Source organism: Mesocricetus auratus, unplaced genomic scaffold (assembly GCF_017639785.1).
Source record: "Mesocricetus auratus isolate SY011 unplaced genomic scaffold, BCM_Maur_2.0 Super-Scaffold_100014, whole genome shotgun sequence".
NCBI lineage: Eukaryota > Metazoa > Chordata > Mammalia > Rodentia > Cricetidae > Mesocricetus > Mesocricetus auratus.
In genome coordinates, this window is record NW_024429197.1 from 3,517,197 (window position 1) to 3,530,354 (window position 13,158).

Below are 13,158 nucleotides of genomic sequence, written 5' to 3' on the forward strand. Positions count from 1 at the left end.
GAAGAGCACAGGAGGAGGAGAGACGTTGAACTCAGCACATGCAACTCCCAAGACAAGGGCAAAGCAGGCCAAGTGCTCTGATCAGGCCTCCTGATGAGGAATGGGGAGTTGCACCGAGCAGGAAGGGGAGGGTTTGCCACAAAGGATGGGGAACATAGCTGCTTCTGAGGAGGAGGAGGAGGAGGAGGAGGAGGAGGAGGAGGAGGAGGACCATCAACGGGTGGCAGAGGGGTAGAGGATTGATTGATCTCGCTCGTCTCTGCTCCCTAGGAGAGAAGCTGACTTGGTGGCAGGAGCCAGCATAATTGCCAGGGAGTCACAGGTACCATGGCCATGTCTGAAGCCTAGGGCAGCCTGCTGGCATCTGCATCCTGTAACCTCAGAGTCTAGGCTGCCCATTTGACTTGGGGAATAGACTGGGTCTGCCGACCTCCTGACCTCAGCTTCTGGATGGCCTAAGAATTAGCTTGCTCTCTGGGGGCCATCTGTCTTGCTTTTTTCTAATAAGAGTTCTTACTGCTTTGGGGGAGGAAAAAATGATGTTTGGCTTATCTTCCACTTTAAGCCAGCCCATGGCCCTTTATAGAAAAATAAAGAGACAATTGAAAGATAGAGAAATGTATAAGAAAATTCTCAATTCTGCCACCCAAAGGCATCTCCTGCTGGGGTGCTCGTCCCTCGGGTCTCTTTCTTGTTTGTGGGTTTTGTTTGGCTTGGATTTTGCTAGGGTGTGTTTGTGCTGAACACACAATTCTGTTGCTTCCTTCTGCATGGCATTTTCAGAATAAGCATCTTCCGTGTTATTACAAACCCTTGGTAAACATCATTTCAATAGTCACAGAGTATTCCACCGAGTGAATGCATCTCGCTCTATTTAAACATGCTCCCCTCCCTTTGGGCCTGTGGACTTGTGCCCCCTGTTGATTTATTTTTCTATCATAAACAAAATGTCCTTTGTTTTCTCCGTCTTCTCTGAGGCCTCCACCAAAACCAGAGAAGACAGGTCAAGTCCTGTCTGGAAGTGCATGGCTGTTTGGGACAAACACAGACTCTAGCATTTACCCAGAATTGGGGCTTCACCCCCTTTGAGCCGTAGGACAGACACACAGCCGACCTTGGTGATGCCCAGTGAGAAAGTCAGAGCTGGCTGGTAGGAGGGAGCGATCCAGGCATCCCTCACACAGAGTTCTCAGTGCAGTGACATTGTCAACATTGCACAAGCTTGTGTACACAGCTCCTCACGACCATAGCCCCATTTACAGGTGAGGAAATGGGGCTCAGAGAGTTTACGGAAACATCTTCCCTAGAGACAGAATTGAAGACTTTTCATTTCTTTAAAGTGTGCTAGAGGGACAGGGGGTGTGGCTTGTTCGAGTACTTGCCCGGTAGGCATGAGCCCTAGGTTACATCTCAAACACTGCACAAACTGGGTGTGGCGGGACCATATCTATAAACTTGGCACTTGGGAGGTAGAGACAGGAGGCTCAGAAACTCAAGGCCACCATGACTATATATTAAGTTTGAGGCCAGTCTGGGATTCATGAGACCCTGTCTCAAAACCCCAAACAAACAAGTGTGCTGGAAGCCAGTTTCACCTAGGCTGGACACCAGCCCCACCCCTGGGATTTTTCTAACCCTGCTTTATCCATGCCAGTCAATCATGCTCTCAGTGCCTACATCTGTAAAACAGGTTTGTCCCCATCAAGCTCAAGGGGCGGTGTGAGAACAAGGCATTTCCTGTTAAGCCAACAACTCAGGGACAGTTCCAGGACATGTCCCAGAAGAACCCCCAGCCGTCCTGGAGGGTCCAACTGGAAGGTCAGGTTCCCCCCTCCAACCCCCACATGCCCCCCAGTTCCTTTGCCCAGGCCTTTGAGGAACCAGGTTGTCTGAGTTAGGCTGTATGCTCCGTTCTTGTCTGAGAAGGTATGAGGTTCCTCAAGATGAAAGGCAGTCCTTTTTTAGGGCATCTAGGTTTCAGACAAGTAAAGCCCACCCCACCCCCGTTATTCAGGCAGATGGAGGGGGTGCTGTTCAGGACCTGCTTGCCGATTGGTGGTTTCCCAGGTCAGAATAAGGCCATTTTCCTTGGAGTTCAAAGGGCTTCAGGCCCTCTTAAGACCCTCCAGCCCCAAGTGGAGAGGCACCTTTCCCTTACAGGTTAGGAGTAACCACTCCCCAGGAAGAGGAGGGCACACCCTGGCAGAGAGATATGCGGACACTGGCATCCGGGCATCCAGAGTTTTACCTGGAAGGACCCTGCAGCTCTGCCCTGCCCCCTAGTTCCCTGAAGCTGAAGCTCCAGCTAGAAGCAGCCCCTAGGCAGATGAGAGACTGGAGAAAAGAGGGAGATGAAACCAGGGCAGGAGACACCTTCAGGGAGCTGGGGAACAGAAGAAAGGACAGCCTGGAGGGAAGGCTCTGCCAACGGCTCCCAGCATCGGGTCCTTTGAAAAGGGAGAAGCGGGTCAAAGTAAAACAAAAAATGGTAACTGACTCTCAGGTGCCTTTTTCATGAGTAAAGGGATGGAAACGGCTGCGTTCTCAGCCCCAGGGCTCTGCAGATGCACAGGAGAGATGGAAGCTGCCACCCCTCACTGATGTCAAGGTAGGGTATGTGGCTTGGCTGCCATCTTCACATCCCAGAGGAAAATGAGGCTGGGACAATGCAACAAAAAAATCACTGTTTAAGTCAGTCTTGGTAGTGCAGGTCTGTGATCTCAGTACTTGGGACGTGCAGATAGGATGAGTCGCTCAAGGCCAGCCTTGGCTACATAGCAAGTTTGAGGCTAGCTTGGGCTACATGAGACTTTGTTTATTTAAGTGATTTTTAAAAGCTGAGTTGGATCTAATAAGTATATGTTGGTATGGATCGAAGGACAAGGGTTAAGAGAAAGAGAAAGGCCCACAGGAAGAAAGCAAGACCCACTCAGAGTGAAAGCATGAGCTTCCGGTAAAACCCACACTTCATTGCCTTGCAGAGTCATATGCCGGTGGCTCCTGCAGGGTGACAATACATAAAGTAAACTCAGTCTCTCGGGGATTCAGGCAGGTAGGGTACATTCACATAAACGAGGTCTGATCTGAGATGCCAAGAGAAATGTCTTGCAGAAGGTATAAGTAATATGTACTCAGGTTGTAAAGCTGGGTCATTGCTATTAACAAAACAAAAACAAAAAATAAGCTATGTGTGGAAGGGATGTTCTATGTGGGAAAGCCTTCACTGCAAATGCTGCTAATTATGTTGGAAATTTTGCTTCTCAGACAGTAAAAAGTATCAGTCACAGTCCAAGGTAAGAGGTTCCTTTCTCTCCCCATTTCCCCATAATTTCTCCTGTTTTTCTATTCTGCCTTAGTTTCTCTCCTATCTAAGATTCTAGTCAGGGGATCTTTTGATCTTAAGAATTGCAGAAGGCCAAAGTTCTGTCTTGTGTACTTTCCTTCCATACCCAACCAAAGTGTAGCCCCTACCTTTCCAGGAATCAGAAGACTGAAACTATGTGATCTGAAGGGACAAGAGGGTCTAAGCTTGCAGGCAGAGGGCCATCATTTGAAGGGAAGAGAGAGTATCATTACAAGAGTCTTCAAGCCCCGTACAAACAATAAAGCGTTCGGATTGTTCTAAGATCAGTGCCCAGAGCAGTGCAACCCTCTCAGATCCATCTTTTATGCTAAGACTCTCCAAAGAGAGAAATGCAATCATTATCTACACATTAATTGAACACCCAGGCTTATTTATTGGAAAGGGATCTTTTTTAAATGACTTACTTTTATTGTGTGTATATGAGTGTTTGTCTGAATATATGTCTGTGTGCCTCCTATGTGCATGCCTGGTGCCCACAGAGGCCAGAAGAGGACATCGGATGCCCTGGAACTGGAGCTACAGAAGGTTGAGAGCTGCCATGTGGGTGCTGGGAACTGAACCTGGGTCCTCTGAAAGAGCAGCCAGTGCTCTTTACCACTAAGCTGTATCTCTGGCTCTGAGACAAGGTCTTGCTAAGTAACCCTTGCTGTCCTGGAACTCTCTACACAGGCCATGCTAGCCTCGAACTTGTGGGCATCCTCCTGCTGGATTCCAGACACATGCCACCAAAGCCACCAAAGCTCTTTGTGTCATTTAAAACATGTTTATTTTGTTTCATCTTTAAGAGACTTGGGCATCAGGTGTACCTTGCTGTGACAGATGCATGGGGACAGTTTAAAGGAGTAGAGGTTTATTTTGGTTCATGGTTTCAGTAGGGCCATTCACGGACCCCTGGATCCATTGTGTCTGAATCTGTCAAGACAGAGCTTTGAGGCCAGGACTGTGTAGTGTGCAAAGCTGCTCAGGCCAAGGTGGATAAGAGCAGAGAGAGTAAAAAGACCAGGCAGATTTCAATTTTCTAGTCCCTGTTTCCCTCAATGAGGCCTTGTCTCCTCCTTTAATACCTTCTCCCAATAACACCATCCAATTATGATTCCATCAACAGAATCCACTGATTAGGGTAAGATCCATTGATAACATGGAATCCTCAGGGACCAATCAGTTCTAGGAAGCTTATCAGCAACCAAACAATTATCCAGTCCACGAGATTGTAGGGAACTCTTCTGAACCAAGCTTCATCGTGGAGTCTTGCTATATTGCTCAGGTTAGCCTTTAGCTCCTCCTGCCTTAGCCTCCCAAGCACCTGGGACCACAGGCAGATACCACTTTCATCTGACTTCTGTTGTTTCATTTTATCCTCAAAGAAAGCATGGTAAATGAGTGAATTCCTCACTGGCTTGTCCACCAAATCTTTCATCCCTAGAATCTGGTCACATGACTTGCTTTGGCCTCTGTGGGAGAGTAATATACCTTCCATAGCAGAAGCTTGGAAATCTTGTGTGTGTGTGTGTGTGTGTGTGTACATATGGATCCATGTCTGTGTTCTTGTGAGTTGCATATGCACGTACGTGTTCACACATGTAGAGGTCAGGGGTCAGGTCTTCTCAGTCACTCTCCACTTTCTATTTTTGAGACAGTCTCTTGCTGAACCTGGAGCTCACCTGTTCAGTTAAGCTGGCTGGCGAGTGAACTCCAGGGATCTGTCTGTTTCTGCCTCCCCACACTGGGACCACAGGTGCATGCTCTGGCACCCAGCTTCACCCCCTTTTTAAACATAGGGATCCAAGTCAAGGTCTCAGGCTTCTGTTGCAAACACTTTGCTGACCGTCTACCCAGCCCCAGAAAGAATAGTTTGTTCACCTTGTTCAGAGAAGCCTTCAGCCTGCCACTGTGGAGACGAGGCCAGGCTAGCCATGGGACAATGATATGGTGCTATTGCCCCTGTCAACAGCAAGCCAAGGAGCTAATCTAGAGTGAGATTACCGACTCACCTTGGCCAAAGATGCCGAAACTGAGCCCAGGAGGACCAAGGGCTGAACCTGGCACAAGCTGCCGATCCAGAGGTGCGTATGAGAAGCAGGTGGCAATCCACAACAGGCCTGTGAAGTCTAAGCTAATGTCACCACTTTAACTGAGGAAACTATAGCGTTCAAGACAGCAAAGTAGCCTTCCTTCCCAGGGTCACACAACTGCAAGGGAGAGGAGCTGGGATACCACCTAGTTCTGTCTGGCATCAAGCCATAGGCGCTTCACCATTCAGTCACGTGGCTGGGCTCTGTCCTATCTGGAACTAGGGCATGGGTTTCCATCCGAGGACCTACTCATCTCTCTGTCATTCCAGGACAGGGCCTTCTCCAGGGCCCAGGAATACAGGGGTGGCGTGGGGTAGGCTCTGAGTCAAGTCAGAGGAGGATCTTAGAAAGATCTAGAGCACAGTCTGGGGGAGTTAGCTCAGAGGGTAAAGTGCTTGCTGTACAAGCATGAAGATATGAGTTCAGATTCCTATAACCTACAAAGAAAAGCCAGTAGTGATGTTATGCCCTTGTAATCCCAAGAGATACAAAAAGCCTTGCTGTCTAGCTAGTGAAGCTCCCAAAACAAGGCATATGGACAGGAATCATCATCAAAATTGACCTCTGGCCTCCACACCATGCAAACACACGCACTCCTTTGCACATGCATGCATGCACGTATGCACACACGCATGTGCGTGCACACACACAATCACAAGTTCAATTCCCTGAACAGCAACCACTAACACCCATTAGGCACTTTATTTGAGATAATTCATTTACTTTTCTTTGTGTGTGTGTGTGTGTGTGTGTGTGTGTGTGTGTGTGTGTGTGTGTGTTTTAGGGGTCAAACTTGGGGCAACTTGAGTACCCCGGGCAACTACTACTGAGCTATATCCCTTTATTTACTTCTCAAGACAGCCCTGTGTATTAGACACTGCACTGTTTTACATGTTAGGTACCTGAGTCACAGAAACTTGGCACCACCTGCTCAAGGTTACACAGCCACGAAGCAATGATTAGGCCTGGGTTATTCCCCGGCATCGTAGAGAAGGAGGGTGCAACAGGACGCTCTGCCTCTGCCTCAACCCTCAGATTTCAGAGTTGGCCCCTGTTTAAACTCCTTGTGGGTCCCAGGAGTCAAGGTCTCCCTTGCCTGTCTTACCTATTGGGTTTTGGTTTACTGGCGTCTCCAGACCCTGGACCTGACTCAGGCAGGAACGGGACTGGAGGACAAGTTACTGAAGAATGAAGGTAGGGGTGTCACAGCAAAGCCCCCTAGGTTCTTCAAGACTCCCTGGAGCATCATGGCATGGTTTTGTCCCAGGGGTGAGAGTGGGAAGTCTGGAATCCAGAGGCCACTTCAAAGCTGTCACTGTTCTGTTTCACAGATAAAGCAAGAGAGGCTGGTGGGGAGGGGGGATGAGGGGGAGGGGTGGGAGGTGGGGGTGGGGGGTGGGGGGTCTCACCATCCATGTCGAGGCCTTGAAGTGTAGCATCTCTTGTAAATCACAACAATCCCCTCACCATGGCCTCTGTCTGCAGGGCTGCTGGCCCCCCGTGGTGACCACAGAAAGTAACTAGTAATAGTTGAGTGTGTCCTCCGTGCCCACCATGGCCTTTCGTGGAACTTAACTCAGAGGCAGCCCAGCAGAACGGTGTACTGTCTGAAATGTCCCCCAGCCCCACCCATAACCTGCTTCCCTGGCCACCGGGTTGCCTTCCTGTCTGTGACGGTGTCACAACTTTTCCCTGTTGCTTTACACCCTATTGGCACACAAGGTCAGGGAAGCCGATGGCCTCTCAGTCCCCGGATCCTCCAGGATGCTGAACGGTGTTCTACCCACCAAGAACAGCTTCCACACTGCCCAGACTTCAGCGCCCCCAAAGGCCCAGACTTCAGCGCCCCCAAAGGAGCTCCCGGCAACTACAGGTGGCACATCAGTTTCCCACCTCAGCCTTGCGGGAGGGAGCTCCGAGGCCCTAGTTCCGCCCAGATTCCCGAGTAGGACCGCACCTCATTGTCCTACGAGGAACAAGCTTGATAAGCTCCCTTTAACAGTCACTTAGGACGAACCTGTGCCCAATTTCCCCACCCCCTGCCTTCTTTGCGCCCCCCCCACATACAGGGCAGCTCTGCTCTAGCCCAGGTCTCTCTCACTGCCCCCAGCTCCACCCTCCCCCCACACCCCGCAGCTCTTGGCGGTGCTCTGGAGCTACCCACCTCAACAAACAAACCTCGTGGCACAACAAACAAAACCGTAAACGCACGTTGGAAGGTGGCGAACACTACCCACGTGTGATGTGTCTTTATTTGTAATGAGTGTCAAAGGAATGCGGCCTCGCTCAATTCAGGAGCACAGTTTGCCCGGCTGCAGATTGCTATTTATTCCCACAATCACCTTGATTCGATCACACTCAGCGGGCTCCCTGCTAGATCAGAGGAGGGTCGGCTTTAACCTGGCCTCAATTTGAATCTCAATAAACGGAGTGAATTCTTGCAAAAACAAAACAAAACAAGAACCTTCTGTAACTAAATCAAATCCTTGGGGGCCAAATCAAGCCCGACCCTCCTGGAGAGAAGGTTTTCCTCCCTGGATCGGACCTGGGAGCTTGCGATGGCCCTGATTGTTTTCATCTCTGACTTCCACTTACTTGGCCTCCTCCGAGATTCCCAGACCCAGCTGGCAGTGGGGATCCAGAATTAGTTGTCTCCCCCGCCCCACCAAAGACATTTAGGATGGGGAGCTGGGAAGCTCAGGGACTGGGGAGCTGGGGGGTTGGGGCCTGAGGGGCTGGAGGCTGGGAGCTGAGGGCCTGGGGAGCTGCGGTTTGAGGGCTGAATAGCTAAGAGGCTGGGGGTCTGGGGACTAGGGTACCGAGGGGCTGGGGAGCTGGGGTTTGGGGGCTGAATAACTGAGGGGCTAATGGCTGGAGGGTTGGGGGCCTAGGGAGCTGGAGATCTGGGGGGCTGAGGGCTGGGGCACTGAGGAGCTGGAGGTCTGGGGGTCTGGGTGCTGGGGGACTGAGGAGGGTAGGGATCTGGGGACTGGGGGTCTGGGTGCTGGGGGACTGAGGGAGTAGGGATCTGGGGACTGGAGGTCTGGGGGTCTGGAGAACTGGCTGTGTCAGTCATGTGTCTCCTTCGTAAGTGTGAGGACCTGAGTTTAAATCCTCAGCTCTCACATGAAACCAAATTTGGCTGGGAGTGTGTGTAACCTCATACACGAAATAAATGAAAAAGACAGTGTGTGTGTGTGTGTGTGTGTGTGTGTATGTATGTGTGTGTATGTGTGTGTGTATGTGTGTGTATGTGTGTGTGTATGTGTGTGTATGTGTGTGTATGTATGTGTGTGTATGTGTGTGTATGTGTGTGTATATGTGTGTGTATGTGTGTGTGTGTATGTGTGTGTGTATGTGTGTGTATGTGTGTGTGTGTGTATGTGTGTGTGTATGTGTGTGTGTGTATGTGTGTGTGTATGTGTGTGTGTATGTGTGTGTATGTGTGTGTATGTGTGTGTATGTGTGTGTGTATGTATGTGTGTGTGTATGTATGTGTGTGTGTATGTGTGTGTATGTGTGTGTATGTGTGTGTGTGTATGTGTGTGTGTGTATGTGTGTGTGTGTATGTGTGTGTGTATGTGTGTGTGTGTATGTGTGTGTGTATGTGTGTGTATGTGTGTGTGTATGTGTGTGTATGTGTGTGTGTGGTGTGTGTGTATGTGTGTGTGTGTAAGTGTGTGTGTGTATGTGTGTGTGTAAATACAACACAGCATGACATTTGCCATCGGGACAACTTTAAAATACACCGTCCACCAGCAGGAAGCCCATTCACAGCCTGTGTCTTCTTACGTGCTTTTCTGATTACAAAAGATATATAAACATTTGCTGCAGGATATATAATTGGAAAAATACAGCCTCCAAAGAGAGGGGAAGCCATTCCCCCTAGAAACAGCCCATTGCTGTTTGATTTCTTTATTTCGTGATTTTAAAAATAAAAAATGTACTCTCCCCCACACCACAATTGATGCTGTTTTTTTCCTCCTATCAGAATATTATGACTATTTTTGTAGCTTGAGTTTTAAAAATGTATCCCTGGGTCTCTTTTGATTGTGGTAAAATACATACAGTATAACATTTTTACCATTTGAGCCATTCATGAACAGAGTTGGGCAGTGTAGTTATCAGTACAAAGGGAAACTGTGCCCATTGCACCCCTTCCCCCCTCCGCGGAGCGCCCCCACCCCCCAGTAAACACTGACTTTCCCTCAGGAGAACATCCTCCCTAGGAGGAAGATGCTCTCTGCTCTGTCAGCACAGATAATTGGAAACACGCCTTAAGCACAAATATATACTGACTTTTCATTCATTCTGGAAGGTTCCACAGACCACACAGCAGCCAGCTCAGTGGGAAGCTTTGGGGCAGGAGAATCTGAAGAATGGTTTCCTCTCAGAAACACCGCGTCCCTCCTCATTCCCGTGGGCAAAACAAGGGAGCATCCTTGACTCCCTGCATACTTCTCAGGCTTCTGGCTCAGTTAGCTACTTTTGGCATTTTAACAAAATATAGTTTGAAAACAGTGGAATAATGCAGCATGCTAATGACTGTGTTCATTGTGGGCCCTCACTGTGCAAGTGAGCGTCTTCCGGGGATGTAGAACTCAGCAGCTGCGATTAAATGGTAACAATCTCTTCCCAGTTGCAGGCTACCCAGGCCAGAGACTGTGTTTATGGAAAATGGCTAGCGCTGGGGAGGTGCTTCGGTTGGTAAGTCCTTGCCTTTCAAGCTGAAGGATATGAGTTCGATTCCTTGGATTCTATGTGCAGTTGGAATCCAACTCCTGGGGAGGCTGAGATTGTAGGATCCCGTGGCCTTGCTGACCTACTGGATAAGCTCCAGACCATTGGAGACTCTGTGTTGTGCATGTGAGGAATGACATAGCTGTCCTCTGCTATTTGCATGCATGTGTATACACATGCATGTACATGCACACATGCAGGCACACACAGAGCATGGCTGAGCAGCATGGGAAATGAGAAGACCAAGGTTGTGATGTATAGTGGACACCAGAAAATGTACAGGGAACAGTGAGGTTCAGGGAGGGGGTGGCAGTCAACATGATTGACACGCAGATATCGGGCCTCCCTTCCTCAAAGGTGGGTGGGTGGGCGCTGAGGAATAATGTCAAGGCACACTGGCACAGACTTTAGCACAGGAAGGAAATGCGGCAACACACACGGAAGAGATGTGAGGCTGCTCTCCAGGTGGCTTCTCCTAACAGTGGTACGGAAGCTGGCATATGAAGATTCACAAGACTTGGAGTACCAGGGAAGGGGATACCCAGGGCAAAGTTAGGGTGCTTAGCTAGATAAGGCCAGGTCTCAAGGCACTGTCAGCCAGGGTAAGAAGTCTGGGTTTTATTTGGAGCCTGCCTGGAAGACTTCAGAGAATTCTGTCATTAGAATTCATTCATTTGGTTTTGGTTTCTTTGAGACCGGAGGTCATTATGCAGATCTGGCTGGCCTCAAACTCGTGGCCATCCTCCCACTTTCCCCCACCGCATGCTAGGTTTACAGGTGTCAGCAGCTCTCTCTCAGGGATGCACATGTATCTGGGGGTGGGGGTACAGTGCCCAAGGAGTACAGAAAAGGGTGTCAGATCCCTTGGAGCTGGAGTTACAGATGGTTGTGAGCTGCCATGTGGGTGCTGGGAATTGAACCTGGGTCCTCTGCAAGAGTAGCATGTACTCTTAACTACTGAGCCATCTCTCCAGGCCCTTTTAATATGCTTTTATTAGATGTAAGAGTTTCAAGGATGGTACCAGGGTACAGTCACCATCCTCATACTGGCTTCCTCTATTGTTAGCAAGTTACACCCGGCTGGCTCACTTGCTGCATCTGCTGATGCTGGTTCATTGAAAGTCCATACATTACCAAGGTTTCCTGAGCCTGCAACTGATGCCTCGTTTCTCCCAGAATTCCACATGGGAAGACTGTTGGCTGTAGTCTTTACGACTCCTTAATCTGCTCCTGGTAGAACTCTTCCCCAAGCTTTTCTTGGCAATAGCCATGCTGGCTTGAGATGCACTCTAGAATTTTTGAAAACTGACCATCATGGAGTTCCACTCGAGGTTTTTCATGCGTGATTATAGGGTTTTTTGAGGGAAGTCAAAGGAGTGTTATCTTGGACATGTCTGTGAGGGAGTCCCAAGCCTGGGTTAGCTGAGGTGGGAAGACCATCCCCCTTGCTGAATGTGAACACCATCCTGTGGGCTGAATAAATAGGAGGAGGCAAGCTGAGTACCAGCGTTCATCTCTCTCTGCATCCTGTCAGTGGATACAACATGACCAGCCACCACGCCTTCCCGCCATGATGGACTGTGTACCCTTGAACAGTGAGCCACTGTTCTCTTCCTTTTTTGTCAGGTGTTTTTTTCACAGTGATGATAGGATAATGACCACAATGCTGCCAGCCAAGAGTACCTGCTGTCCCTGTGACAAATCACTGCTGGAACCACCAGCACAGACTACTATGGAAGGAAGTGTCTGTGTGGGAGTGGGGAGTGGAATTCTGAATGAAACATTTCTTTGTCCTCCCCCTCATTCTGCTTCTGTCAACGATGACACAGAAGCCATCTTTCTGTCTGGATAATATTCCACCTAGTACTGGGCATCAGGAGCTCTTCTAGGCTTCCCTATCCCTGCATGTGCCCATTCCTGTTGCTGTCATAAAATACCTGGAGCTAGGTGCTTGCAAAGATAAGAGATTTACTTGGCTTGCAGTTCTGAAATTTAGAATATAGTACCAGTATCATGTAGGCTCAGGTCAGGGCCTCATGGTATATGATATCAAAGGTATGAGTATGCGGAAATGATCACATGGGGAGCTGGGGAGGGACCAACCCAAATGACTCTTTCTGGAACTAACTCCCTCCCTGAGACCAGTATTAATCCATCCCAATGGCATGCCTCTGATAACCTAGCCACCTTCCATTAGACTGTGCCTCATGAAGATCCTGTCCTTTTGCACTGCTAGCCTTGTGACTAAGTGTCCAGTGCATGAACCCTGGGGACAAACCACATGCAAACAACCAGCAGTCCCCGTGACACAAACACCCTATCGCTGTGTTCCTGGGACCATAGATGCTGCAGACTCAAAGGTCCTGCCTTCCTCCGAGGAACCTTGAGCACTGTTTGTGGAGAATGACACCAATGACCAATGTCTGAACTAGTGGTGTCTAAGCACAAGGTGGCATCATCCAGTTTGTCCCTCGGGTCACCTGGGAGAGGATGTATTGGTGGTGCCAGTTTCTGGTGTGTTACTTACTATTTTTTTCATGGCAGCGGCTAATTGCCTGCCCCTCCTCAAAAAAAAACTCAAGGAAGTGTCTTTGTTTGCTTTTTGTTGCTGTAATAAACACTATGGCCCAAAGCAGCCTCGGGAGGGAAGGGTTTATTTGGCTTACACTTCCAAAGTCACAGTCCGCCAAGAGAAATCAGGGCAGGAACTCAAGGCAGGAACTGGCGCACTGAAGCAGAAGCCATGGAGGAGTACTGCTTCCTGGCTTGCTCTCCAGGCTCACTGCCAGGTACCTTTCTTATATCGTCAGGAGCAAGCGAAGCAAGGCCTGGCCACATCAATTATTCATCAAGAAAATGCCCCTGTAGACTTGCCTGCAGGCAAAGTAATAGAGACATTTTTTCAATTGAAATTGCCTCCTCCTAGGAAAAAGTGCTTGATTCTAGCTCGCAGCTTGCCAGTGCAGTCCGTGATGGTCTTAG